The following is a 26,853-nucleotide window of genomic DNA, read 5'->3' on the forward strand; positions in this document are numbered from 1 at the left end:
ACAATTTGGAAAATATCAGGCTTTAGATTACTTTTGGAAGTTTACAAATTAAATTCAAAAAGCCCAATACTGAGCGAGGTGATCTTTATGCAGTCCACATACACATTTAGTCTTTAAAACTACCTTTTTTTTTTAAAGGTAATCTCTACACCCAATGTGGGGCTCAAACTCACAACCCTGAGATCAAGAGTCATGCTCTACTGACTGAGCCAGCCAGGTGGCTCTAAAACTATCCTTTTTTTTTTTTTTTTTTAAGATTTCATTTATTTATTTGACAGAGAGAGACACAGCCAGAGAGGGAACACAAGCAGGGGGAGTGGGAGAGGGAGAAGCAGGCTTCCCGCGGAGCAGGGAGCCCGATGTGGGACTCGATCCCAGGACTCCAGGATCATGACCTAAGCCGAAGGCAGACGCTTAATGACTGAGCCACCCAGGCGCCCCTAAAACTATCCTTTTAATAATTACCAATATTCTTCAATAGAATGTACTTGTCTACCAGAGTAAACTGTTTGAATAGCGTGTTTTATTTTTTTATTATTATTATTTTTAAAGATTTTATTTATTTATTTGACAGAGAGAGACACAGCGAGAGCAGGAACACAAGCAGGGGGAGTGGGAGAGGGAGAAGCAGGCTTCCCGCCGAGCAGGGAGCCCGATGTGGGGCTCGATCCCAGGACCCTGGGATCATGACCTGAGCCGAAGGCAGACACCCAACCAACTGAGCCACCCAGGCGCCCCGAGGCAGTACTTTGAACTTTTGCCTTCATGACTTTTGGACACACTATGTATTTAAACTCCGCACATGCGCAGCTTTACTATTCAGCTACAGCCCTCAAAGGGACCCCTGTGCAGGTTTTTGGATCTTTTCTATCTAGTCCCCTCACCCTCCAGTACTTCACCCAGCATACTCATCTCCCTTCACTGGACAATCTTTCTGGACTTCATCGGTGAAAGGGAGCAGAATTTGCCATCCCAAAATAAGCCTCTTTGGCAGACTGATTATTTCGGGCTGATTATTTTTGAGAGGCTTCAGACACAAGAGAAATCTCTAAAAACAGATAAGTTGCCCTTTTGTTTTGTTTTGTTTTTAAAAGATTTTATTTTGAAGTAATCTCTACAGCCAACATGAGGCTATCAAACTCACCACCCCTCGATCAACAGTCACATGTTCCACCGATCAGGAGTTCGACTGAGAGAACCAGCCTGGGGCCCCCCAGAAGTCGCCCTTTTGTAAGAGACATTTACATTTATAAGGGAAATCTCCATCTGTCAGGGTGTCTCCCTCTCTGGATGGGGGAGGAGGGGAGAATGACTCTAAATCTCTAGAAACATATCAATGGAGAAGGCAAGGACTTAAAATCTGTAGAACAACCATAACCTTGTTTATTGTGCTTTTCTGGTAACCTCCCATAATGGACTCCAAGCCCCAACATGCCCCAACATCTTTTCTTTTTTAAGGAAACTCTCCCCACAACGTGGGGCTTGAACTCATGACCCCAAGATCAAAAGTCACATGCTTTACTAACTAAGCCAGCCAGGAGTCCCATCTTCTTTTGTCTTCAGCTGGAGACGGTATTTAAGGTGGCAGCTTAGGTCATTTGGGGGAGTTACTCAGTTTTCCTGGGTCTCTCCCATGTATACAGGAGATATACATATTACTAAACTTCTCTTTTTCTCCCATTAATCTGTCTTTTCTTTGTGGGGGGTGGGGGCTCCTCAGCCAAGAACATAGAAGGAATGGAAGTGAAAGTATTTTTCCTCACCTACATGGGCAACAACGTGCATTAGGACAGTTTGCTTGGCCTTATGTCCTCTTGGAAAGAGGTGCCTCTCAGCCTTTTCCACATGTGACTCTAATTCTTCCCTCCAAATGGATTCTCTGGCAAAAGCCGTAGCTTAACGCAACTGTGGGGAGCACCATTCACCTACATGATCCAAGGGGAGCCAGTCAACTAGAGTTGCGTGATATCTAGGCCCTGTCGTTCCCTCCCATCCTATTTCCGTTCTCGTGTAAAAAAGGATTGGTCACTCGTTCACACTGCCCTTAAAGCCACAGTTTCTATGCCTTTTTTGATTGTTTACCTCATCAGTAGTAAGATTTTCTGTCACAATCTCCAATACATATACATAACCTTTATGAAATATATACATGTGTCAACACATACACGAATTTCATTAAGTTTAAAATACAAACTAAATATGTACAGAACTTCTCTCTCTCCCTCTCCCTCTGCCCTACCCCCTCTCTAAAATAAATAAATCTTTTTAAAAAAATGCATACAGGTTAAAAGTGAAAGCATGGGAAACTATATACCATACTAACACTAATCAAAATAAAGCTGGAGTGGTTATATTAATATCAAATTCAAATTAGATTTCAGAGCAAAAAATAATACCAGGGATAAAGAGGATCATTTCCTAATGATAGAGCAGTCAATTCATCATAGTATATCAATCATAAATGTTTATGAACTTATTAACACTACTTTAAAATACCTGAAGCAGGGGCACCTGCGTGGCTCGGTCGGTTGAGCAGCCAACTCTTGATTTCCGCTCAGGTCATGGTCTCAGAGTCGTGGGATGGATCCCCGTGTCTGACTCAACGCTCAGCACAAGTCTGCTCAGGATTGTCTCTCTCTCTCTGCCCCTCCATCCGCTCCTGCTCTCTCTTTCTCTAAAATAAATAAGTGAATAAATCTTAAAAAAAAAAAAAACCTGAAGCAAAAACTGATAGAACTGAAAAGTAGAGAGTACCATAATTAGTCAGATATTTAAATATCCCCCTCTCAATAATTAATAGAACAAGTAAACAGAAAATCAGCAAGTATATGGAGAGGTAAGCACTTATCAATTCACATGACCCAATTAACATCTATTAAATATTCCATCCACCAAGAGCAGAATACACAGTCTTTTCAAATATACGTGGAATTATCTACCAAGATAAATCACAGTGTGGGCCAGAAAGTAAGTCTCAATAAATTAAAAAGGATTCAAATCATGCAAAGTGTGTTATAGGACCACAATGGGAATTAAATTAGAAATCAAACAGAAAGATCTCTGGAAAATTCCCAAATGACACAACTTTTAATTCATGGACAAAGCAGAAATGTAGAAAAATTAGAAGGTATTTTTTTTTTTTTAAAGATTCCATCTATCCATTTGACAGAGAGAGCAAGAGAGCCCAAGCAGGGGGAACGGTAGAGGGAGAGGGAGAACGCGGGGCTCGATCCCAGGACCCTGAGACCATGACCTGAGCCGAAGGCAGACGCCCAACCATCTGGGCCACCCAGGCGCCCCTAGAAGGTATTTTTAACTGTATGAAAATGAAATATGACATATTAGAATCTGCAAGATGCACCTAAAACAGTGCTTAGAGGGAAAGTTATAGCAGTAAAAACCTACATCACCAAAGAAGAAAAGTCTGAATTCAATGACCTGTTTCCAGGATTAGCTGGGAAGTTAGAGGACTATACAAGCCATGTGTAGAGATTCTCTGGAATGGATGCTTTTTTAAGATTCTTATTCTTGGCCTCTTTTGGGAACTGATGACAAATAGGCCACATTCCTTCTTATTCTCACTGCCCCCTCAGCTAGAAAGAAGCTCCCCATCCCCACTTCCATCACCTTAGAAGACTGAGCGGAAACTAGATTCAGGCTCAGGAAAAAGAACACAGGAAAGGCCCTTGAGGCCAGTTTCTAGTCTAGGCAAAACCAGTGCTCACCCAACATTAGTGCTGTAATTTGCCTCACCTGGGTCAAGACGTCCACATGGAGGTATGGGGGACAAAGCACCACGGAGTGTATATTAGCCTGCTTGGGCCGCCACAGAAAAATTCCATAGGCTAGGTGATTTATACAGCAGAAATTTATTTGCTCACAATTTTGGTGAGAAGTCCAAGATCAAGGTGCCCGCCAATTCAGTTCCTTGTGAGAGCGCTCTTGTTGGACTGCAGGTGGCCAAATTCTATGTCCTCACATGGCCCTTCCTTGGGGCAAGTGCATAGAGACCAAAAGGGATCTATCTCTCTTCTTGCCCTGATAAAGCCACTAATCCCATCATGAGGGCCCTACTCAGGACCTCATCTAACCCAACCTCCTCTCAAAAGCCTCTCCAAATATAGGGCTTCAACATATAAATGGGGGGAGGGCACAAATCTTCAGTCCATAGTAGAGCTCCTACTAAAATAGCTCTCCCAGAAATCTGTAATATGACAAGTTGCTTGTGGAGAATTCTGGGACTTTGGTTCCAGTCATCATTATCTCCTCCTTGAAGAACCAGCAAATATTATGCATTGTTTTGGACACCAGAAAAGAAGCCTTTATTAACTCAGAGCTCATGACATTACATTAGTACAATAACCGTAACAAGAAGGGAGATAGGCTGCAGAAAGGAGTGAGGGGCAGAGAGAACTGCAGAGAAGCTGAATGCCAATGGAACAAAAGCAGGACTTCTTATCCAAGGTGACCTTGAAGCTGGGGCTCTTCCAATCATCAGCTGTGGGACTTTGGACAGGTTCTATCCTGGAAGCTCAATTTCTACATTTGTAAAATGAGAAGAGTAATAGAAACCACTCTCAAATTTGTTGTGAGACCAGAAGACTACATGAAGAGCACTTGAAAATATTTATTTCAATATTATGTTGCCAATCACTTGGGTCAGTGTCTTCTCAGCTATTATCCCCCACCAGAGACACACATCTGAGACACTGTATCACAGAATCCTGTTCCCGGGGGACACAATTTGTGCCCCTCCTCCTCTCTCCTGGTATGAATATTTAGAGACATCAAATTGAGGTTAAATATCTTCTCACCCAGTCTGAATGATTTCATGAATTTTAATAGTCTGAATTATATAATCCCACCATGTCTTCTCCTTGTAAGGAATCAAAAAGATCCAATTCTACTCCAAAGACTTTGGTTAAATGTTTCCCAATGTATTTTAGGATGATGAAAAAGAAAAATCCATTAACTTATTAGCCCAATAAATATTTATTGAGTGTCCACCAACTACTGGTCTAGGTACCAGCCATATAGCAGTGAACAAAATACATCAAAGTCCCTTACATTTCACAGCAGTATAAATAACTATAATGATACAAACTTCTCAAAGTCTCTTGACTTTGTTCTGGAACTTCTGTTTAGAATAGTCGTCGGCTCCATTCTCAAATAAAATTGGGATTTAATTTGTATTTTGACAGTGTGCAAACTAACAAAGCTATCTTTAGTGCTAGAGATGAAGGAATCTGGAGTAGATTTATTACATGAAATGAACATCAAGAAAATGACATATAGAGAAAATGAACATGCTGAGAAGAGAAAGAAAAATCTCTTTGTGACAATCATTCATTTTTCATTCTCTGTAAAGGTTTATTTTACACTGTAAGAAGGGAGGAAACATCATGAAGTATTTAAACTATATTACAAGCTACAGATCCACATTCAATGTATCTAAAAGAGAATAAAAGAACTGCAGAAGTAACTTAATCTGACAACCCTATTGAAAAATTCTAACAGTACATGGGTTTTCCCACCTTGAGTTTCTAAAGTCATTGCGTAGCTGTTTTATGAGACTTTGAAAGTCAAGTTTTTGACAGGGCCCAGAAAATCAGCCTTACTGCTAGTTATAACACCATCTTTGAGCATTTATATCCATCATATCAAAACTAGAAAAAGTTTAGCTGCAATTTTGGGGGGTGGGGGTGCTGGGGCTGTCTGGGTTTCCTTTTTCATAGTGAGTCCTAGGACACTGCACGATATGGCTGGCTATCTGAGGGAGCCAGTTTTCTATTTCACTGGCCCCATGCCTCCTACAAGCTGCTGACTCACTTTATGGAGTGGAATTAAGAACCTGTCTGAATCAATAGGCATTTGTGGCAGAGAGTGCTAGTTGTCCCAACATCCATTTTTGCTTTCTTCTAAGGAAATAGAAATTTCAGCTAGGCACAGCATTAACAAAGGTCAACCAGATCTTGGAAAGCAGCTCACAAGCTGCAGAAGAATAGCATTAGGGTAAATAAGAAACATTTATAATGTTGAACAGTGTCTGCTGCATCTTGCTGCTCTTTTAGCAACATTCTGCAGGGGGATGGACCCAACCAGAGCTAGTCAGACGTGGGGGGGCGGGGGGGGTGTACAAATCGCCACCACTAGCTGCCCATCTTCTGCGGAACTAGAGCAGCTGCAGGAGGGCACGCAGGGGTGCAGGGCATGGGACAGAGTCTTGGGGGGTTGCACATCTCGGTCAGGTTCCCGGGGTCTGTGAGCCCTTCAACCCCTAGGCCCTGCTGCTTCCTGCCTCCTTCCTCCGGAGGAGTTCATGGCCCAGACGGACTCTTATTGCCCTGAGGCTGACCCCCTGGGATCGTTTCTGCTATATGTAATTGACAAGCAGCAAACAGACCAGAAGCTTATTAAATGTTAGAGAGAATTTGAAAACCAAAGAAACCAAAAGGCAGGTTTGCAAATGCCTGTGATGATGAGATCCTGCACAGGAAAGGAAAAATAGTTTTCCCTTTATCCTTTGAGGTTCTAGGCTGAGACCCCCCTCCCCCATAATAAAACCCAGATTTAATAGGAGAAAGACAAACAAGTTTAATGACATACATACCTCCTGTATACATGGCAGAGACCCAGGAAAAGTGAGTAACTCCCCGAAACGGCTCCAGCCACCACTTTAAATACCGGCTTCAGCAAAAGACAAAATATGTTGGGGGTGGGGAGTCTGTTCTGGGAGGCTACCGGGCCAGGCACGGTAAACAAGGGTGTAGTTGTTATGCAGATTTAAATCCCTGCCTTCTCCCTCCTTGGCAGTTTCTAGAGATTTAGAGTCAACCACCTCTTCCTGGAACCAGGGGGGAACCACCCTTACAAATGCAGATTCCCCTAAGACCTGTAAATGTCTCTCACAGAAGTGCAACTTCTATTCCGTGTTCTGAGCTTCTCCCCAGTCTGCAGTTTCTTAAAAATAATCAGTCCCAAATAATCCTTACGGCCGCAGAGGCGTGTTTTGGGGTGGCAAATTCCGCTCCCCTCCACCTTCAGGCTATGTTGAGGCCCCCAAACTGCTCAGCAAAGAACGGACGGTGAAAGCGGACCCATCCCCAAGAGAGGCCCAGGGTGAATGTGGCCATAAACAATCAATGGAAATGAACCTTCTGGAGGGCCAGAGAGGACAATGGACAAGGGTTTTCTTTAAGGAAGCAGAGCTAAGGGCTATCAGATGGGCTAACTGAGGAATTTGATCCAGTTCGAGGACAAGGAGCTTTTGCATTTCCAAGCCAGTGGGACTCCATAATCGCCAGGAACTGACCGCTGCCGAGGGTTGCCCCGTTGGTCTGGAATTTCCAGTAGCACCGCGTCCGTGATCACCCCACTCCTACTCTACCGTGAGGTTGTGGAGGGCGCGCATCACTTGTCTTTTTTACAGATTGCAGGATCACAAGAAGATACATTTGAACCTCACAGAGGGGATATCACACATCCCTCAGAGATCCTGAACTTTGAAATGCATGCAAGCGTAGGAAAGGAAAAATCATTCTCTCTCTCGACTCTTCTCGGTTCCTGGCTGAGACCCCCCGCTATAATAAAAGAGAGATTAATGGGAGAAAAACAAACAAAGTTTAATAACATGTATACCTCCTGCACACATGGGAGAGACCCAGGGAGACTGAATTACTCCCTGAAATGGCCCAAGCCACCCCCTTAAATACCTTCAGATAAAGATAAAAGAAAGACGTTGGGGGAAAGGGGATGCCATTTATGGGAGGTGACAGGGAAAACAGTAAACGAGGGTAAGGTTGTTAGGCAGATTGAAGTCTTTACCTTCTCCATTGATAAGAGTTTCTGGTTTTATTTCATTTTCCTAAAGATTTTTTCTTTATTTGAGAGAGAGAGAATGAGCAGAGGGAGAAGTGGAGGAAGAAGGAGGCGTTGAGCAGGGAGCCCGACACGGGGCTCGATCCCAGGACTCTGGGATCATGACCTGAGTCAAATGAAACACTTAAACATCTGAGCCACCGAGGTACCAAAGAGTTTCTGGTTTTAGTCATCCTCCTCATCCTGGGACAGAGGGAACCATGCTCACAGAGATTTCTCTTATAAGGGTAAATGTCTCTCTCTCTCTTTTTTCAAAGATTTTATTTATTTGACAGAGAGCACGGGGCGGGGGGGGGGGGGGGGGGCAGAAGGAGAGGAAGAAGCAGGCTCTCCACTGAGTAGGGAGCCAGATGCGGGGCTCAATCCCAGGACCCTGGGATCACAACCTGGGCTAAAGGCAGACACTTAACCCACTGAGCGGCCCAGGCGCCCTTAAAGGTAAATGTCTCTTACAAAAGGGTAACCTCTACTAGGTTTCAGAGCTTCTCCTGTTATCTGCAGTTTCTTAAAAATAACTAACTCTCAAGATGATCAATATGACAAAGAGGCCTATTTTAAGGTGGCATAGTCTGCTCCCCTTCGGTAGCAATGGGATTATACCGGGGAGTTCTCTCCCTTAGCAATGGGTATGTTCTGGTGTGGGAAGAAGGGTACACAGATGTTTGTGTGTCCAGAAAATCAGAACAACAGGGGCCAAGAGTTTCCCCCCAAATCTACTTGCCCCTTGTATCATAATAGAATTTTGAGCTGAATATGTAACCCCCTAAAATAAGAACTTCATTTCCCAGTCTTCCTTACAATTAGATGTGCTCATGAAACTAAGTTCTGGCCAATGGGACGTGAGATGGCATGCGGTATGCAACTTTCAGGTGATGCCCTTAAAGGGAAGGCAAGTCTACCCCTCTCCTTCTTCCTGTTAGTTGGAGTATGGAGGTGGTAGAGAGCCCTCTGGGGTCAGGAGGCTGTGGCAGCATTCTATAGATGGCAGAACAAGATAGAAGGAGTCTGGTTTCTTGGTACTAGAAAGCACCATACTAGCCTAGACTTTGACAGAAGAGATTTTATTTATCTGTTACACACAGCCAAACTTATTAACTTATTAACAGATAATTATGTATCATAATCTAGTTCTAGAAACCCAGAATGGAGTATTTTTCTTTTTTTTTCAAAGATTTTATTTATTTATTTGAGAGAGAGAGAATGAGAGAGAGAGAAAGCACGTGGGGGGGAGGGTCAGAGGGAGAAGCAGACTCCCTGCCGAGCAGGGAACCCGATGCGGGTACTCGATCCCGGGACTCCAGGATCATGACCTGAGCCGAAGGCAGTCGCTTAACCAACTGAGCCACCCAGGCGCCCTGGAATGGAGTATTTTTCAGCTTTGTGTCAGAATGATAACTTTTGTAGCTTCAAGCCATATGAAATGTAAAATGTGACAAAGAATTAATAACTTTACCATGTTAAGAAAGTCATTCAAGGGCACCTGGGTGGCTCAGTTGGTTAAGCGACTGCCTTCGGCTCAGGTCATGATCCTGGAGTCCCGGGATCGAGTACCCGCATCGGGTTCCCTGCTCGGCAGGGAGTCTGCTTCTCCCTCTGACCCTCCCCCCCACGTGCTTTCTCTCTCTCTCATTCTCTCTCTCTCAAATAAATAAATAAAATCTTTAAAAAAAAAAAGAAAGTCATTCAAATTTGTGAGAAAGACGCTTAAACCCTATAGTTAAGAGAATGAACAGTTGACTGATACTTGAGGAAATATATATGGTAAAGGAAAATCACTTAGAAAATGTTGACCCTCTATAGACATCAAACGAGTGAAAAATTAAACTAATCTAGAGATTTCATGTTGCACCTAGTAATTATATTAGCTAGTGCTTATTGAGGACTTATTTCACACTTGGCACTATGCTAAGTGTTTTAGGTCATTTCATCTTTACAACATTTTATATATGAAGAACTCAGACTTGAAGAGTTTAAGCAACTCACCCAAGGTCACATAATTAGGAAATATTTAGAGCAGGATTTCAAACCCAGGCATGTCTGATTTTAGTCAGTACTTCAACTACTAAACAATATTGCCAAAACAACATTTATAATGATGACAACATGTAATGCTGGAGACTAATAAAGTTGTTTACTCATTCATTACTGCCTGATTTGCTCTCAGATATCACACTGCCCTTCTCTTGCTCTATACTGTATCATAGGAAACCAAATTTCCCAGGTTCCTTTATTCTCTGACTTCTGGGTTGTTTTGCACAGTGGACAATATCTGCAGAAGATTAGAGAGCAAGAAAAACAAAGTACTTTTCTCCCTCTCTCTTTCTGCTTCTTATACCATCTCTTCCATGGATTCAGCTTTGCTAGAACAAACCTCCCTTGATGGCTCAAACTACTACTGGACAGTTCTGGCCACGCCTACCTAGCTGTGGTTCTAGTTCTCTTCAGATGGCCCTGGTTTCTGAGCTTTGGTAACATGACCTTATATCCAAGTGTCCCTCCATCCCTAGGGGTGGCGGCATCTTTCTGCTCTTGCCAATCTTTGAGTTAATTCACCCATTGGCTTTTCAGCTTCTCCATTATTTGTAAAGTCAATTTCCTGTTTTATTTTCCCTCTGTCAAACATACTAGAGTGGTTTTTGTGGGTTTTTGCTGGAACCTGACTTAATTACAGACAAACACCCCTTTTGGGAATAAGAGCAATCTTCTTTTCTTCTTTTTTTTTTTTAAGATTTTATTTATTTGTCAGAGAGAGAGAAAAAAACACAAGCAGGAGGGGCAGAGGGAGAAGCAGGCTCCCCGCTGAGCAAGGAGCCAGCCCGATGCGGGCCTCGATCCCAGGACCCCAGGATCATGACCTGAGCTGAAGGCAGATGCTTAACCGACTGAGCCACCCAGGTGTCCTGGGCAGCAAATATTTTTTAACAATAATAAAATCTACTACAATAATAAAAGCTATGAAGAAATATGGAAAATGTTTAATATAATAAGTAAGCAAAATCTACAAAAAGATTTTACATACACTCTTGTGGTGGAGTCTGCTAGCTGTCCACCACAATCCATTCCTTGGGCATGTGGAGTTAGATGTAATCATATGATTAAGTTCTAATCAATGATGCCATCTGCCTGGAAATAGCAGCAGATCCCACAGGTTATGGGCTCAATCCCACAGGACTACCCCTTCCACCCTTGAGACACCAGTCACAGGTCCAGCTTGTCATCCGAGCTTCTGTCCAACCAGCTGGAGATCAGAGGTTCCCATCATCCACTTCTCGGGCTCAATTAATTTGCTAGAGCAGCTCACAGAATTTAGGAAAACAGTTTACTTACTGGATTATGAGGTTTTTATAAAAGGCTATAACTCAGAAACAGCCAGATGGAAGATAGGTATAGGGCACAGTATGGGGGAAGAAGCATAGAGCTTCTATGACCTCTCTGGAAGGCAACCCACATGGCACCTCCGCATGTTCACCAACCCAGAAGCTCTCTAAATCCTGTCCTTTTGGGTTTTTATGGAGGGTTCATTAAATAGGCATGGTTGATTAGATCATTGGCCATTGGTGATTAATTCAATCTCCAGCCCCTCTCCCCTCCCCAGAGGTTTGGGGGTGGGCTGAAAGTTCCAACCCTTTAATTACAAGGTTGGTTCCCTGGGCAACCAGCTCCTATCCTTAGGGGTTTTCCAAAAGTTACCTTGTTGACACAAACTCAGGTGTGGTTGAAAGGAGCTTGTTATGAATAACAAAAGGCACTTTCATAGCTCTTATGACTTGGGGATTCCAAGGGTTTTAGGATCTTTATGCCAGGAATGGGCACACAGACCAAATATGTATTTTTTATTATAAATCACAATATAACAAGGATCTACTCTCGTGCACCCTGATTTATCATCTCCCGGCTGTTCCCTCCCATACCTCTAGACTCATGATGGTGGGTCAGAAGATTACAGAATGAGGGATGCATGCGTGGCTCAGTCAGTTAAGCATCTGCCTTCGGCTCAGGTCATGTTCCCAGAGTCCTGGGATCAAGCCCCGCATCTGCCTCCCTGCTCAGCGGGGAGCCTGCTTCTCCCTCTCCTTCTGCCTGCTGCTCCCCCTGCTTGTACACTCTCTCTCTCTCTGACAAATAAATAAATAAATAAAATCTTTTAAAAAAAAAGATTACAGAATGAGAAGTTTAAGAATTCTTGTGACATCACTTCTCTATGATTGGGAGGATGAGATTTGAGAATAAACAAATGACCTTTTTAGATACCAAAAACAGTTTTAAAAAACCATACATAATTTCTCCCTGGTAAAATTGAAATAATGATAAACTTTAATTTTGAATATTTATTATTTCATTTATAATAACTGAACACATATTTACTCATTTTCATTGTGAATTTTACACATGACCTCTTTGGGGACACTCTCCCCAGGTAATTGTCTCCTTGTAACTTTTCCCAGAGTCCACTATGCCAAACACTTCCTCTAGATCATAGGTTCTAGAACATCAAAGATATAAACTATAGGTTCATTTGCTTCATTCTATTATGCTTATTTGCTTATGTGACATTTTTCTCAAATAGACTAGAAATACCTTGAAGCCGAGGACTTTGTCTTATTCATCTCTATATCGTCAGAATCTGACACAGTAAATGTATGTTGAACAATGAATGAATTCCTAAGACATGAGTAAATGGCACTTGCTGTTTCTGGCAGATAGGTTATTACATTTGGGAAGAGAGGATCAAAGTCCCATATTGACTGGTCCAGTTACTTATTACCTTGGGCAATTCTCTTAACTTTAATTTTCATCTGTCAAATGTTTCTTTGTACTAGTCCATCTGTGGTACCCAAGGCCACATGCCCCCAAATGTGCCACTTTGGCATATTGATTATTTTGAATTAAAGTTACTTAAGGGGCACCTATCCAGCTCAGTCAGTAGAGCATGTGACTCTAGATCTCGGAGTCCTGAGTTCGAGCCCCTTGTTGGTGTACAGATTACCTAAAATTTTTTTTTTTTGCTTTATGAATTAAAGTTACTTGAGAAACAGCCAGGGCAAGAAGAACACCCTGACTTTTGTTGTCAGAGAGCAGAAAGTAAATTTCTCATGTGAAAGATTCCCCTCCCTGTAACAGGAGGTAAAGCGACATCCTTATCACCAGATCTAGGGAATTCAGAGCCAAGAAGTCTGTCTAAACAAACTTGGTTTTTTTCACTGATTTTCCACCCCAGCCCAAACCTGTTGAGGATTCCTTATTAATTAAAACTCCAAGAGAGACTATAGACTCTGAGAAACAAACTGAGGGTTTTAGAGCGGAGGAGGCTGGGGGGATGGGTTAGACCGGTGATGGGTATTAAAGAGGGCACGTTCTGCATGGAGCACTGGGTGTTATACGCAAACAATGAATTGTGGATCACTGCATCGAAAACTGGTGTTGTATGGTGACTAACAGAATATAATAAAATTAAATTAAAAAAAAAACTCCCAAATGTAAGTTTTCTTTGTCCCATCAATTTCTCCCAAATTGATAGTTTCTTTGTTTAAAAAGCATAAAAACTGGGGCATCTGGCTGGCTCAGTTAGAAGATTGTGTGACTTGATCTTGGGGTCGTGAGTTCGAGCCCCACCTCGGGTGTAGCAATTACTTAAATAAATAAACCTTAAAAAAAAGTATGAAAACTGCCTACCTTGGTCATTCTTTTGAGGTCTCAATATTATTATTGGTCCTCCATGGACACTAATTAAACTTCACTTCTTTTCTTCTATTAACTCTGTGTTATGTCAATTTAATTCCTAGGCCAACAAGAAGAAGCTTGAAGAGTAGAATAAAATCATTCCTCCCCTACACGTGTTTACTATGAAAAGGAAATGCTGTGGTTCAGAAAGACCTCAAGACCATCCAGGAAAGAAAGTGGCTAAAACAGAAGCCATTGTTTATATGTCTTGATGGGGCACCTGGGTGGCTCAGTGGGTTAAGCATCTGCCTTCGGCTCAGGTTGTGATCCCAGGGTCCTGGGATGGAGCCCCATGTCAGGCTCTCTGCTCAGTGGGGAGTCTGCTTCTCCCTCTCCCTCTGCCTTCTACTCCCCCTACTTGTGCTCTCTCTCTCAAGTAAATAAATAAAATCTTTAAAAAATGGGGTGCCTGGGTGGCTTAGTTATTAAGCATCTGCCTTTGGCTCAGGTCATAGTCCCAGGGTCCTGGGATTGAGCCCCACCTCGGGCTCCCTGCTCCGTGGGAAGCCTGCTTCTCCCTCTCCAACTCTCCCTGCTTGTGTTCCCTCTCTCACTATGTCTCTATCAAATAAATAAATAAATAAATAAATAAATAAATAAATCTTTAAAAAAAAACTGCTTTATATGTCTTGAGGGGTTGGCCCTGTCTTCCCAAGAGCAAAGAAGATTCTCAGTTACCATATTTTGTAAACTGTATTAATCCATAAATCATTAACATTTCCTGAGGAGGGGTTTAAATCTTGCCTCTGTACAAACTCACTGTGCCACCTTAGTTCTCCAGGTTTGTTTCCTTTTGTAGAATTACATTTTAACTTAACAGATGCTTCTAGAGCACTTATGTCTTCAGAAGTTATACGTTGAAAGCATTAAGAAAGGATAGGATTCATTTTATTAACACAGAATATAAATATTCTCGGTTAATTTGCCTTCCCCATCTCAGTCATGGTCTTGAGTGTTCCAACTATTTATTTCTTATTCACTCATGGTATATCAGCTTAGAATCTTTTGTTTGCAAGCAACAGAAAATCTACCTTAAACAGGCTTATGCAGAAAAGAAAATGTATTAGTTCATGTAACTGAGTGGTATAGGGGATAGGGCTGGCATTTTTTTTTAATTTTTAAAATTATTTTAAAGATTTTATTTATTTATTTATTTATTTAGAGAGAAAGCGAGCATGAGCAGGGGAAGGGGCAGAGGTAGACGGAGAGAGAGAATCTCAAGCCGACTCCACGCTGAACACAGAGTCCAATGCCATGACTCTGAGATCACGACCTAAGCCAAAATCAGGAGTTGGATTCTCAACCGAGTGAGCCACCCAGGTGTCCCATCAAGACACATAAGGAGTTCAAATGATATCCCCAAGCCTACTTCCTTTTTTTTCTCTCTCTCTCGTTCTTCATCTCTCAATTCATTTCCTTTGGGTTGTTACCATTCTTTTTTTTTTTTAAGATTTTATTTATTTCCTTGACAGAGAGAGAGATAACACAGGCAGAGGGAGAAGCAGGCTCCCCACTGAGCAAGAAGTCTGATGCGGGGCTCGATCCCAGGACCTTGGGATCATGACCTGAGCTGAAGGCAGATGCTTAACGACTGAGCCACCCAAGCGCCCCAGGTTGTTACCATTCTTTAGATGAGTTCCCTCTATAGTTATGAGATGCTGTTGTAACTCCAGATCTTCCATCCTCTAGAAAAAGTGAGAATGTCTTCCCTGGATGTCTCACAAAAGTCTTAGTGCATCTGAGTTTTTCTGCCTGAGTCACTTGACCACCCCTGAACCAATTACTGTGGCTTAAGGATTATGAGGCTCGGGGCACCTGGGTGGCTCAGTCATTAAGCATCTGCCTTCGGCTCAGGTCATGATCCCAGGGTCCTGGAATCGAGCCCCGCATCGGGCTCCCTGCTCGGCCGGAAACCTGCTTCTCCCTCTCCCACTCCCCCTGCTTGTGTTCCCTCTCTTGCTGTGTCTTTCTCTGTCAAATAAATAAATAAAATCTTTTTAAAAAAGAGAGAGAGAGAGAGATTTGAGATGAATAACTGAGCGCAGGAAGTTTATTGAGATATTCCCTTAGGAAATACACCAGTAAGGAAGGAAAACAAAATGAGATGGACGAAAACACTGACCCATGACGACAATGCAACTAAGACTTCAGGCTATCTCACATGGAGCTCTGAAGCTGGAATGGTCCTTCAGAGTATCCCAAATTAATGAAAGGATTCCAAGTCTTTGTATTTCCATCTCAGCCCGTCATTGGCTGTGGGTCACCCGCTGGGAAAGTGCATAACCTTTGTGAGGCAGATCCCTGAAGCAAAGGCAATTCCCAGTGAGTTTTAGATGTCACCCGTCAGGAATCAATAGCCCCAGTAGCTTGGGGATAGGCGCACTGCTCTGAACAGGGGATCTCAGTGGATTACTGCAGTATCCACTACAAATCCTCCCTACCATTGCTGTAATCTTAGTAAGGTCACTTCATAAGAATTTTACCTAATTCACCTACCCACTCATTCTCTTCTACCTGCTTAGCCATAAATGGTGTTTACCTCTCCTGTCTTCCCCCAGCACTGTTACCCAACCACTGTATCTGTGCAAATCTACATTGCTGGCTCATTACAGAAGAGATTTTTATTTATTTGCTTAATTATTTTAAACATTTTTTTAAGATTTTATTTATTCATTTATTTGACAGAGAGAGAGAGAGCACAAGCAGGGGGAATGTCAGGCAGAGGGAGAGGGAGAAGCAGGCTCCCCGCTGAGCAGGGAGCCCGACACAGGGCTCGATCTCAGGACTCCAAGATCATGATTTGAGTCAAAGACAGACACTTAACCAACTGAGCCACCCAGGCACCCCTAAACTCTTTTTTCAAACTAATCTCTCTGCCCAACATAGGGCTCGAACTCACAATCCCTGAGATGAAAAGTTGCATGCTCTACTGACTGAGCCAGCCAGGCGTCCCCAGAGAAGAGATTTTTAAAATAAATCTATTTAAAAAAAATAAAATAAATAAAAATAAATCTATTTATGATTCTCTCAACTTGAGAGTTGAGGAAGGTGGGCAACTGGCAGTCTGTACATTACAATTCCCTCAGAGCATTGCTGAGCTTATGTAGCATTAAGGAAAGATACAATGAGAGTTACAGTGAATTTATTTAGAAGTAGATACTGAGCATGTTTTCTATTTGAAATGTACTATTTTGGGGAACAGGGATTAGAGATTACTTTGTACTGGTCAAGAGAACTGGAACCCTAAATGTTTTTATTCCAATTATTAATTAACCTTTGACTTTAAACAAGAGAAAGACATTGAACCAATTTTGATTAAGCTATATTAAGAGAGATAGGTTTCCACTCCTGAGATGACAGCCTTGGTAGAGATGAACCAGCAGGGAGGTGACCACTGGATAGGGGCACTGGTGGTTACAAATGTGGACTAGCAAGGAAAGGGAGGGATGTGAAAGGGTTGATCCTGGCCAGCAGCTGGAGTTGCTGAGATTGGTGTACTGTATCCATCCAGTTCAGGTGATGGCCTGAGACCAATCCTATTTCTCTGGCTTGTTCTAAAAAGAGTGCTGCTGAGTATAGATGAGTCATGTTCCAGAAAGAGCACTATCCCATTATCCATCACCAGATCACAACTCCCAAGTCAGAGAATGCTGAAACATGAGACAATGAGTGTGCCCTGCCCTGGAAGGAGGGGTGAAAGGGTGCTGGTGCTGGGCAACTGGCGTCTTTGCCTTCTTGGTCCTTTGCACTCAATTCATCATTTTATTTTTCTTCTTTAAATGTCTTGATATAAGAGGGCTAAATCCCATTGTTCCTTGTGGTTATGATAAGGACGATTAGAATCGGCTGCCTTTACTTCTTTCAGCAAGCTCAGAAAGCACTTTGACACACTCATTATTTAGGGTACTGGCCAGTACAGGGACAAGTGCTAAATGAAGGTTAGGAGGGAAGCAAAATAGGAGGTAGAACACAGGGAACAATTTAGGTTATGAGGAACCTCTTTCCCACTGAGAATCGCCAAATCACAAGGTAAAAATCAATCAAGGGGTCTACACAGAAGTGAACATTAACATAATTTAAAGAGAGTATTTTAGTAGAAAGAGTACACTTGTCTGAAAGTGATTCTGAGAAACTATGATGCTGGTTTGCAGGCAAAAAGCTAACTAGAACCAGAGACCTGCCTTTCTCCCAGAGGGAGGGGGTGCAATCCAGCCTAGCCTCCCATGGGACCTCCTCCTCTCACAAGAGGACTGTAATATCCCATCAGCTTCAAGGTCCCAGAAAATGCCTATAAACAGCAGGTATCCTAAATCCAGATTACCTGGCACCAAGCAAGCCAAGTAGTCCATCATCAACAAGGTTCCTCATAGGCTTGCTCCATAAGAAGGGATCCTGCCAATGGAAGCCAGGCTCACTCTTCAGGTCCAACAAGGGTTCCCTCTTGCTAAGGCTCAATTAGCTGCTACTGACCCAACCCACCACCTGCAGAAACCAATACTGAGCCACAGTAAGGCACCATTTCTCAAGGAGACGACAAGCCAGTCACTTGGGCAAAATGATTACTTTGGATCTCTTCCACATGGGGTGGGTGTGACTGTGGGACATCAATTCATTCTTTCCAGGACTGATTCATACTCTAGTTGTGAGTTTGCCTTTCCTATCCACAGGTCCCCCAGCAGGACTACCACTCAAGAGTTTACAAAATGGTCATCCATTGACATGGTATCCCATACAGTGTTGACTAAAACCAACAGACTGTGTTACTGCAAAGGAGCTGCACGTGACCATGAGAACTAGTGGTCTCAAATTATGCTTTGTCACGCAGAAGCAGACAGCTTAATGAAATTGGCCCATTAAAGGCCCACTAACTTTTTTTTTTAAGATTTTATTTATTTATTTGAGAGAGAGAGAGTGAGAGACAGCACGAGAGGGAAGAGGGTCAGAGGGAGAAGCAGACTTCCCGCTGAGCAGGGAGCCCGATGTGGGACTCGATCCCGGGACTCCAGGATCATGACCTAAGCCGAAGGCAGTCGCTTAACCAAGTGAGCCACCCAGGCACCCGGCCCACTAACTTTTTAGCTCTTGGTATATATGCTGCCAAAGTCAGTACAACTTTTTAGCTTTTAGACCATACCATGTGGAATTGGGGTGACTTGGTGAGAGAGGGCCTTGTTAGTCCCATGAAGAGCCACTATTCTTGTGACCACGAGTAACCCTGGGTGAGATCAGAAGAAGAGCAGCCCAGCTGAGGCCAATCTAAACTGCTGACCTACTGGGGTACCTGGCTGACTCAGTCGGTGGAATATGCGACTCTTGATCTCTGGGTTGTAAATTTAAGGCCCACGTTGGGTGTAGAGATTACCAAAAAACAAAAAAAAGTAAATAAAGATTAAAAAATCCTTAAATTGGGGCGCCTGGGTAGCTCTGTCAGTTGAGCGTCTGCCTTCGGTTCAGGTCATGATCCTGGGGTCCTGGGATGAGTCCTGCATCGGGCTCCCTGCTCAGCGGGGAGCCTGCTTCTCCCTTGTGCTCTCTCTCTCTCTGTCAAATAAATAAAAATATTTTAAATAAAATCTTTTTAAAAAAATCCTTAGGGGCGCCTGGGTGGCTCAGTCCTTAAGCATCTGCCTTCGGCTCAGGTCATGATCCCAGGGTCATGAACCTGGGATCGAGCCTTGCATCGGGCTCCCTGTTCTGCGGGAAGCCTGCTTCTCCCTCTCCCACTCCCCCTGGTTGTGTCCCTCTCTCGCTGTCTCTCTCTCTCTCTCTGCCAAATAAATAAATAAATACAATCTTAAAAAAAAATCCTTAAATTGCTGACTTACTGTATAATGAACAAATAAAATGGTTATTAGTTTAGACCATTATGTTTTGGAATGCTCTGTTACGTGGCAATAGATTATTGACACAAGTGAGGGCAAAAATATCTGAAATGTACATAGATGGATCTGATGCAGCTGAAGAAAATACATGTTAAGTTCTATCACATTCCAAAGAGAGCTTTAGGCCCTTCCCTAAAGGCTCACCAAGAGGCAGCAAAACTGGGTCTAGAACTATAACCCAAACACTTCCTTCAGCTGAAATAAGAGAAGGCTAAAAGGGAGATTTTGATTAGTTATTATCTCTCAGGGATTATTGTTATTACTGATTTTCTCTTCCACTGGCGAAGGCAAAGCCAAAGTGAGGGGACCTCTGAGAGCTGAGTTAGGAGTGTCTTGAAGATGTATCACACTCCAGCTGCTTGATTGAACTGTAGCTACCTGAGAATTTTAGGGGAGACAGAGAATTTTACTTCTTTTTTTTTTAAAGATTTTATTTATTTGTTTGTCAGAGAGAGAGAGAGAGAAAGAGAGAGAGAGCACAAGAAGGGGGAGCCCCAGGCAGAGGGAGAGGGAGAAGCAGGCTTCCTGCTGAGCAGGGAACCCCAGGTGGGGCTCCATTCCAGGATCCCGGGATCACGACCTGAGCCGAAGGCAGACACTTAACTGACAGCCACCCAGGTGCCCCCGGAGCAGAGAATTTTAGGGAGAGCTGGCCACACATATCCTTGGAGTTTGGAGACCAGAATCAGCATAGACAGTGCTGCCTTTTGCCAGAAGAATTCTGAAGACAGGAAGCTTGCTGGAGCAGCGATGACAGGACAGGCTATCTGTTACTCAGCATAGCAAGGATATGTGTGTTTCCTATGGATCGAGTGATGGTCACAGAAAGCAAAAAAGCCTGAGCCTCTTGCTTGTGCCCTGCCAAAGGCCCTGCCAATGGGTGACGGGATCCTGGCAGTAAGAAGCTGTGGGTATTCCACAGGGACAGTCTGTATCAAAGAACTATGCCATGAGGAGGGTCTTGAAGAATCACGCTCACCTCACAGAGAGCGAGCATTTGGATGCCAGTCACACAGAAGACACGGACAACCAAGAGAGGACTTTTAGCAACATCAGAAAGTAAAAGAGACCAGGGGTTGAGGAGAAGCCCGATAGAGGAAAGAGCATCATATGTGTCCTAGGATGTGTTAACAAATCTTCCCAGTGGGAGCCTAAGAAGAACCTCCAAAAGCAACCAGCAGAGAAAGCCAATTTTAGGCATCTGCTGTGTCCAGAGAGGACAAAATCATCTTAAGACTGTAACCTGTGAAGCAGGAAATTATCTACCTCCATTCCCACTCTCTTCATCCTTGGAGGAGAAGAAACTGTGGTCAGAAAAATGGGGAAGGAGAAATGGAAGTGTAAGGAACAGAAAGAGGATTATACTCGCTTCTTTGACTTTAAGCCCCTTACTTGTGGCAGAACCCAACTGGGAGAGAGGACAAGAAGTAACTACAAATCGGGGTGCCTGGGTGGCTCAGTCGTTAAGCATCTGCCTTCGGCTCAGGTCATGATCCCAGGGTCCTGGGATCGAGCCCCACATCAGGCTCCCTGCTCAGCGGGAAGCCTGCTTCTCCCTCTCCCTCTCCCACTCCCCCTGCTTGTGTTCCCTCTCTCGCTGTGTCTCTCTCTCTCTGTCAAATAAATAAATAAAATCTTAAAAAAAAAGAAATAACTATAAATCAAGTTCTGAGTTTTGATTATTTTATCAGGCTGCTGGTTCCCCACCACCACCTCCCAACAAGCCACCCTTTTCTCTAAAGTCATGGAATTTTTAGCTAGGTATGAGACTGCTGAGAATAAGAATACATTTCTCAGTCTCCGTTGCAGGTAAATACATTAATGTGAATAAGTTCTGGCGAACAGGTTATGAACATAAAGGATGTTAACAACTTCTGGGTTGTACCCTTAAAGGAAATGGGTACATTTTCCCCTTCCTGATGACTGGAATGTGCTGTGGTACTGAGCCATTCCAGACCAAATAGGCCAGGACAGTACTCTAGGGATGGCAGAGCAAGAAGACAGAAGATAAACTCGAGCTCACTCTGTGGAGCAGAGCTGCTGTTATTAGTACACTTTTGCCATCAAATAAGGGAAAGTCTCAGGGGCGTACTGCAATGCACATTTATTTCTCACTCATGGCTTTGGGAGTGGGCTGGGGCAGCTCTGTTTGGTATGAAACCCTGAACTCAAAACAGGTTTTTTTTTTTTGTTTTTTGTTTTTTACCAGTGTTTTAACACGACAGTGCCCGTTATGTGGGGTGGGTGACAGAAGTGGAAGGCCCCCTTTCTGACCACATCCAGCTTCTAAAATGAGTGGCTCTCCACGGGGGAGCTGCTCTGCTGGTGGATGTGGGTCAAGTTCAGCTCCACTGTAGTGTCTCTTTCTCATTCCCAGGTCAGAGGGAGATTGTAGCTCTCAGGACAGTGCACGTTTCTTCCCATAGCAGCAGCTGGATCCAGTTTGCAGACACAGCATCTTGAACCCTGATCCATCAGAGACACCAGCACCAGTAGGGGCTGTTCCCTCCTCAGAGGTCTGAGTTTCAGCTCCACACAGCTCCTCTTCTAGATCTCTAAATTTTAATAATCCCAACCTCTTCCCTTGGTCCCCCTAGCTCCGCCCATAGTAGCTGCTATGCCACCAGAGCACAGTCGCTATCTCTGCCACATACTGAGTTCTCTTTTTGCATTTTCAGTTATCTAATTATCATTTCTTTGTATTAAATTCTGTTACAATAATCGGGTGGTTTGTTTCCGGACATTCCCCTGACTGATTCAATGGACTAAATCCTATGCCTGAGACTACGTAGCCTCAAGAATTTTCTCTTTGACGTATTTAATGATAGCCTGCTCCCAGTACCTGCTACTCCTCTCTGCACTTATTTTCGTCATAGAATTTACTCTGCTCAACTGTCATCATTATTTTTTTCTCATTCATCGCCCTCCCAGGCCACTAGCTATCTGAGGACAGAGTACACGTCCCTTTCTTCAGTACTGGCACACAGGAAACTATGGACAACACGTCTGAATGAATGAATTCATTTCATCTTCCCAGTGAGGAAAATAAAACAGGAACGGTAGCAGTTAATAGTATGCGATTTGGAAGGCTCACGTAGCGCCAAAATGAAAGAGAAAGTTAGATGGTGACGTGAGAAACAGGAGGCAGCGAGCCCAGCTCCGAGCAGCCGGCGAGCTCTCAGTGAAAAACGCTAATTGACAACAGGATGAAAGGGCAGCTGAGACTTCGCAAAGAATACTCGGTGACCGGGAGAGCAGGGAGAAGAAAAGGGTTGGAGGACTCCCGGGGACGCCAAATTAGCTGTTCGGGCTCTAGAAGGATAACCCAAGCCTTAGAGGACGCCCCTCTTTTCTAAACCAGTCCTGCCCAACCCTTTCCCGGGTTTCAGTTCTGGTTCCTCCGCCCACTCCTTCTCCGCCCCGCGCCTCTAGAAGGAAACAGGTAAAACACGGAGAACTGGGTCTTACTTCAGGAGCCGTTCTGGGCATGCGTCAATCCCTGCCCCCGCGCAGGCGCAATAACTTCCGCTGTAATTGGTACCGCCCATTTTCGCTTAGCGGGAGCGTTTGCTCTCAGGCCAGCTCAGGCTGCCCTAATTGACCACTTTTCCTGTCGGCCCCCGCCTTCTAGTTGCTGTGGGGGTGTGTGTGTTGGGGAGGGCGGGAGAGGGGAAGTCTCGCGACGTCGCCTTCGGCAGTCTCCGGCGGCGCCATCTTTGTGCCTGGCGAGCGACGGCGCCCGACAGGAGTCCGGAAAGCCCACGGTTCGCTTGCCAAGCTCTAGCCGAGACCGGATCCAGGAAATACGAGGCGGGCCTCGGTGGGAGGGACGCACTGAGGGAGGAGGGAGGAAAGGAAAGGGGGCGGCGGCGGCGGCAGCGGCGGTAGCGGCGGCGGCAGCGGCAGCGGCAGCGGCAGCGGCAGCAGCAGCCGCGGCGGTAGCGGCGGCGGCTCCTCTCACCGGATCCGGTCCCCGCGCGGCGCGCACCCGAGGGGGGTCGGGCGGGGAAGCGGCGCCGTCCCGGACCCCCCCGCGGGAGCAAGCGGCGGGCGAGAAGGCAAGGCAGCGGCAGCGGCAGACAGGGAGCAGCGGCTGCCGGGTGAGTGGCCCCGAGGAGGGCCCGGCACCTGCCTGATCCTGGGCGTCGGGGGTGGCCCCGGGGTAGTCCCGGTGACCCAGCGCCCGGGCGGTGGGCGTGCGCGCTACTGCGGGGGTCCTGGGGACTCGGCTCGGCCTGGGGTTGCGGCGGACACTAGGAACTGCGGGGCTGCCGGAGGTCTGCGCAGGGCCTGGCGCGCCCGCCCCAGACGCCCCGGGAGGCCGAGGAGAGAGGGAGTGGCCGGGGGCCTCGGTTGGCCCTCGCCCCTCGAATGGTGGGGATGATGTTCTTCCTCGCCGCACCCTAAACATTGCGGAGAGTGAACCTCGGTGGACGGGCTTCAAGCCCCCAGCAAGGCGTTTGGGGCTGAGGACTAATCAGCATCAAGGTTGGGTCTGTTCAGGGTGTTGAGAGATGTGGGGGAAGGTTAGTAGTAATAGTAATTGTTCTATACGGGGTTTGTAAATTGGTGGCAGGTGTGGAGTAAGGCGAAAACGTTGTCTCCGTTCTTTTAACAAAGATCACACAAGCAGTCCTCAGGTCCAGTGACAGATTAGAGTTATTCCCAGTTGGAGTTGTGTAGTTTAGTCCTGTGTGCCAGCTCATTAAAGTGCATAAAAACAGGATTTGGGGGGATGGGAGGGGAGGACAAGGTGGGTTATAAAGTAGGCTGCATATAAAGTCGAAAGTTCATAGGGTTGATAAAAAGCATTTTTGTCCTTAGTGAAACGTAATTTATTTAAATTGCTTAAGGACATTTGTCACCTTTGGTCCAGAGCTTGTCAATTCCATGTGTTCTTCAGTGACGTTTGTCAATCCGACAGTAATTTCGGCATCTGATGTATATATTTCTGGTTTGTAAAAGAACAAGAATGAATGGGAAAGAACAATTTCACAAACGTAGCTTCTTTTGCTCTCTTTTTCATTTTGGAAGAATGAAGGGATTTATTTTTTTCTTTGCCTTGTAAATGCTTTCCAGTCGTATATCAAAACATTTGTAAGAAGGAAGAAATATTTCGATCAAGAAAAGGTTTTTGAGATAAGAGTTTAGTTTTTCACGGTGTTTTAAAGGGCATAATCACTCATGGTAAATTTTGTGATGGTGTCAAGAGTGCAAGCAAATACACATACGTATTTAGCATTATGTTATATGTCATATGAAGTCATATGAAGTTTTTCAACTTTAGCCTCCCCTCCGCGCCCCCCCCCGTTTGCCTGTGACTGGTTTAATCAAAGGAAAGATTTTAGTGAAGATAAATACTAAATATATGACTTTCATCTTTACATTGGACAGGACTTGTGTTCTGTCACTCTGAATTTTCTTCCACGTATGGATTCGACAGTTATACAGATTTTTCATTAGCAAATTCTGTACAGTTTGTGTTGGAGCAAAGGGAGCTAACCTTGAGTATGTTCAGGCACTGGTTTTGGTGGGTTATGTACCTTTGCATTTAATCCTCATAGCTACCCTGTGCAGGTAGTTTTATTCCTGCTGTACAGATAACCACACTAACCTCCAGTATTCTTAAGTAATTTTCCTGAGGAAGTTATATAGCTGGTAAATTGCAGAGCTAGAACTCAAACTCATGTGTGTCTGATTTTAGAATATGTGCTTTTTCTACCATACTCTGCATAAGTGTGTGTGCTGATAAAAATTTCATGAAAATGGAAATTTTTGTTACAAAGAAACCTTTCAGTTCTTTTGGTAATCTTGAAAGATTTCAGTGTTCTTGATTGAAGATAATCTTAAGGTTTTTTGTTTTTTTTTTTTCTTTCTTTCTCATGTGTTCATTTCTAGCCAGAGGTAACATTTTAACAGAAGTCTGCTGATTAGTAAGGATTCCTAGTAGCCTGTAGTGACCCATGTGAAATTCAGATGTTTTCAGTAACTTTGCCTCCAGTTTCAGCATGCCCAGGGTAATTCAAAGATCAAATATTTTGTTTATTTTGGTGCTGAATAGTTTTTCAAATTATATTACTAAAATAAAATGCCACCTATTTCTAGGGGTCTTAATTTGCTTTATCGTAGCTAGAAGGTATACACACCCATACCCACCCACCTACTTTCTCCAACAAGTGGAGTACTTAATAACAGACACTGTTTTTCTTCTTTTTAATTTAGTACAGAGGTTTTGGATCCACTTTGTAGTTTGCAGAAAATACGGCAGCTATTCTGGGATCCAGCATAATCTTCTGTGGGGCTAGGAAGTGAAAGATCTTCCAGGTTCCCAGGCAGTGTCCGATATGTCAGTGAAACAGCAGGAACATCTTGCCAATGCATGGCTGATAGTCACTTTTGTCCCCTAATGGTCTCTGCTCTTGCATCTTTGATGTGCTGCTGAGCTTGCCTCCTGGCCATTATCTCTGCTCAGGAGAGAGTTCAGCTGGAAGAGTAGCAGCTTAAATACTAGGGGAAGAAAACGGATGCTAAGTGTCTGACACTCATCCTCCAGCTGGTCATTTGGTTGGGTTTACCTGTTGAATTAATTATCCCTGGCTGGGAGTTTTGAAAACGTTATTATGGACTTTGGGATTTACTGCGCCATCTTTTAAGATGTAAATTGTTTGGGGTCCCTCAGTTAAGTAGCCCTGTCTTTTGGAAACGACATTACAGGCTGGAGGTAAAAGATGTCCTGTGCTCCTGAAGATGCATTTGTGTATGTGTATGAGTTTGGAACTTTGCTTGAAATACTAACTTGGAGTCCTGACAGGCAGTGTTTGGTCTCAGTGAGCAAGTTCTTCATTATAGTTATACTCCCAAGAAAGAGTTAAATATCCTTCCTTATTTGTGAAGGTAATTACTCATGATACTTGGGCTGGCTATTGGGGTGAAAAAATTGACAAATGATAATGTAACTGAGTGCTCACTTTGTAAATAAAAAAGCCTTTCTGAAATGATTTATATTGCCACTGTATAAAGAAAAGACACCAGGAATTTATCTCACATGTATTTAGATGTATGTTTTCATATCTTCCACATAATAAACCTCATTATATTACCATGGCTACAAATACTCGTTTGTTTAAAAGTGAAATGAACCTGAGGAAATACTGGAAACTGTCAAGATGAATTAATCCTAAATATTTAAGAAGAGTTAGTATAGTTTAATTCTTTGGCAGTTCTATTATTTGTCTGGCCCTCCACATCCCACTTCCTGCTTCAAATTTCCTTAGGTTCCTTCCTCTCCTTCTACTAGTTGTTCCTGCTAGTACCTGGAGCCTTTACTTCCCTTAGTTCTAATTGACACCGAAGTCTTTGGCAGAGTGGATGC

At 44.0% G+C, this 26,853-nt stretch overlaps 1 protein-coding gene and 1 long non-coding RNA gene across 7 annotated transcripts in view; one reads left to right on the forward strand and one right to left on the reverse strand.

The window, feature by feature from the left end:
- The window catches only part of LOC141374279 (uncharacterized), a 40,803-nt gene extending 34,134 nt beyond the window's left edge, over positions 1–6,669 (reverse strand). Inside the window, exons 1-2 of the long non-coding RNA XR_012381040.1 lie at positions 6,611–6,669; positions 2,497–2,674 (exon numbers count right to left, since the gene is read on the reverse strand). This is a non-coding gene — a long non-coding RNA (uncharacterized lncRNA). The remainder of the gene's footprint in view (positions 1–2,496; positions 2,675–6,610) is intronic.
- Positions 6,670–23,547: 16,878 nt separating this feature from the next.
- The window catches only part of TAB3 (TGF-beta activated kinase 1 (MAP3K7) binding protein 3), an 88,143-nt gene continuing 84,837 nt past the window's right edge, over positions 23,548–26,853 (forward strand). For 5 of the 6 annotated variants that reach the window (XR_012381037.1, XM_073901942.1, XM_073901940.1 and 2 more), the window contains exon 1: positions 23,548–23,581. The gene's annotated coding sequence lies outside the window, so the exon portion shown is untranslated. The remainder of the gene's footprint in view (positions 23,582–26,853) is intronic. The other variant, XM_073901943.1, reaches the window with a different exon arrangement.

The sequence above is a fragment of the Callorhinus ursinus genome, unplaced genomic scaffold (assembly GCF_003265705.2).
Source record: "Callorhinus ursinus isolate GAN/ISIS: 27379988/994484 unplaced genomic scaffold, GSC_fseal_2.0 scaffold16, whole genome shotgun sequence".
NCBI lineage: Eukaryota > Metazoa > Chordata > Mammalia > Carnivora > Otariidae > Callorhinus > Callorhinus ursinus.